The sequence below is a fragment of the Morone saxatilis genome, unplaced genomic scaffold (assembly GCF_004916995.1).
Source record: "Morone saxatilis isolate NCDOM2014 unplaced genomic scaffold, NCSU_SB_2.0 Contig12, whole genome shotgun sequence".
NCBI classification, from domain to species: domain Eukaryota; kingdom Metazoa; phylum Chordata; class Actinopteri; family Moronidae; genus Morone; species Morone saxatilis.
This window is the reverse complement of record NW_023339674.1, coordinates 9,515,232-9,518,598: the sequence shown is the minus strand read 5'-3', so window position 1 is coordinate 9,518,598 and position 3,367 is coordinate 9,515,232.

Genomic DNA, 3,367 nt, shown 5'->3' with positions numbered 1-3,367 from the left:
CTGGTGAAAGTTTATCAGAAGAGTGGCCAGAAAAACTTTTAGATATTTATTATTTCACTATAATCTTCCTAGTTTCTACCGCTGTTGTATGAAGATGATGCTGCTTCATGAGTACCTGTCCAGATAAATTACTGAGCATCCTAAGCATCGCAGACGGTCAAAGAGATGCCCACACATGACTTCAATTAGAGAACGTTTTTCAAGCTGCTTTGTTCTTGCATTTTTATCTACAACAGGTGGATCCTTGATAACGTAAAAAGCCGATTGTCACACTGTAGCCTCGTGTGGATTTAAAAAAATATCAAATAGGGAAATCTAACCCCCTTAAATCAGCACAAATGCTTTTAGAAACAGACGATTTCTAATCAAAATTAGCTGATAATTAACATATTTTAATACAAATAGCCTTTTGATGGCTAAAATAAAATCCACACTTCGAATATCAGATTCGTGCAATACATTCATGTGAAATGTGACATATTGTGCATCAACTGCTGAGAAACATGATCACATGTTCAACATCAGTGTGACGTCGACATCCACACACAACTAAAAGTATTCAACAAATAATAACACAATGTTTTTTTTTTGTTTTTTTTATAGTTTAGGAATGAAATATTCACATGTAACCTGCATTTCAGAGTTTACTCATTTCCCCAAATTTCTGTGATTATAGACAGAACTTTGGACGGTAACAGAAGGTGAAGCTGATGACTGTAACCAACACGTGGATGCATGTTTTTGCCAGATTTAATTGGGAGAAAGGTCACATTTTAACCTCCTGTGGTTAATCACACTGTCCACTGCTGCAGCTAATGTTTTTAATGTCTTTCCTCATGTTGCCAAAAGCAGAGTATATAACCTTTCTGATGCACCACAGGATGGAGGCCTTGTTTGCAGGTGGATAGGATATAAAAAAAATAAAAATAAACCAGAAACTACTACTACGTGTCGGACACGTGTTGTAGTTTCTGAATCTCCTCATGATTTAGTCTTTCAGTGTCCTGCTGGCTGTTTGTTTCTGTACAGTGAGCGAACTGGGACAAACGGTTGGTTTGTTGGTCCTCTCCTCTAAAAGCTTTGAACTGGGATGTAAATGTACATGAATGGAGGAGGGCGGGAGGGAGGGAGAGGTAACTTTGTAAAACTTGTATAATTATTATTTTTGTGCGTCTTTAATGGATCTTGAGACAGAATTTTTACTTAACCGATGTTTATAGATTTTTATTTATGGTGTCAAGGTACAAAAATATTGTACAGAGGTGCAGCTATGCACAGTCTTGTCTGCTTATGTTTAGTAAATGCTATTTTTAAATGTTGGGGAAAAAATAAATGCATTATGGATTACTGAAAATATTGAATGTCTTATTTTATTCATGTAAACACCAGGTTATACATACATTATTATGTATATAGCTTTTTTCATTCAGCTTTTAATGCAGAAAACATGGATATTTGTCTGTTTTTAGTCACTTCTAAGACTTTTACGTTGCACTAGTGTCCTATTTTGTGCGTAATTCAAGGGTTCAACATGGTACTTTTAGTCTTCAGGTTCATCACACTTCAAGATCTGACTATAAATGTAACAATCAGCCTGGACGTTAAAGAGGAACATGTGGAGGCAAATGTAGAGTATAACTTTAATTAATTAACAGGTTTGTGTACATACTCAAAGCTGAAGAGCTAAAGGAGGCAAGAACCCCAGCTCTTTCTCCCTGTGAATAATGGATTTATATTCATCAGGTTCTCAGAAACCAGACTACAACTGGATAATGAGATGTTACCTTGTGACTGCTAGATGTGTAAGAAGTTAATTAGCAGCTTGTTTTAGAGTTAATCTGCCCTCTAGTGGCCAAAAAACATTTAATGCAACATCAGTTTCAGCTGCCTTGAGATCAGAGCGGACAAAATGAATGTGAGCACAGCTGCTAAAGATTTCATGAGTACTTGATATTGATTGTTTTACACGTTTACAAGAAATCCTGCGTAAATCATGTATCACCTTCTAATTCTAGTCTTGCATCAACAGAGGTTTCCAGTCAAGTGCATATTTTCTTACTTTTCAGGGAAAGATAGATATCTGAAAAGCTCCGGGGGGACTTTACTGGAGACATACCGGAGAGATGATTTATAGTTAAGATTGCACAGTGGTACGACACGCATTGGCGAGTTCAGCACTGACGTGATCAAAGCCTAAAAAAAATAGTTGATGGCTGAGAGTGTGTTACTGACTGTGTACATGCTGGTTATTTAATGTTTTTCAAGAGAAATACAACCAGACAAACTGAGTAATAATGACAAAGTGGAAAAACTGAATACTAAAGTCCTTTGCTTAAAGGTCCAGTGTGTAACATTTAGGTGGATCTATTGGCATACATTTAATATAATATTAATAGGTATGTTTTCACTAGTGTATAAAAATAAGAATAATTGTGTTTCGTTACCTTAGAATGAGCTGTTTTCATCTACAGAGAGAGTGGGTCCTCTTACGCTGCCATGTTCAACTGCCACGTTTCTACAGTAGCCCAGAAGGGACAAACCAAACTTGAGACAGGGCCAGACACATTTTGTGCAACCACGATAATTTCCCTTTCATGCTTGGGTGGGGAGGGTGAAACAAGGGAGTTGCAATCACACCACAAAAGTCCTCCTTTTAAGTAAATATACCAACACAACCATGTAAAAGTACTCTATTACAACTTACAACCTACTTAAGTTAAAGTACAGAAGTATTCCCAGAAAAATGTACTTAAAGTATCGAAAGTAAAAGTACTTGTTTTGCGGTAAAATGTCCCGAGTGACTGATATATTATTATATGTGACATTATTAACTATTATTAATGAACTAATACTGGATCCTACACAACTGGTCCTTTTCATTTTAAAAGTAATTAGTAACTATAGCTGTCCAATAAATCCCTCTTAAATCTTGTAATGTATAAGTATAAAGTGCTTCAAAGTGGTACTTAGGTAAATGTACTTAGTTACTTTCTACCACTTGAGACTAAAGACTGAAACAGTGAAACATCAGAGACAAAAGGTTTACATTAGGATCTTTAATGTTAAACATACATCAGTAGCATTTAGTCAGTGCTTCATTGTGTTCATATCAGTGTTTCAAAGGTCTGTCCTGATGAAAGAGTAACTTCTAATGAAAACTTCCCACAGATGTGGGGGTGGCTGTGGCTCAGAGGAAGAGCGGGTCGCCCACTAATCGGAAGGTTGTAGGTTCGATTCCCCAGCTCCTCCTGCCACCTGTTGGAGCACCTTGAGTGAAGATACTGCTGTGCCTCGGTGTGTGAATGTGTTTGAATGAGTTAGTTTCTGTTTGATGGGCTTTGCCACCGCTGAGTGAATGTGTGTGAAA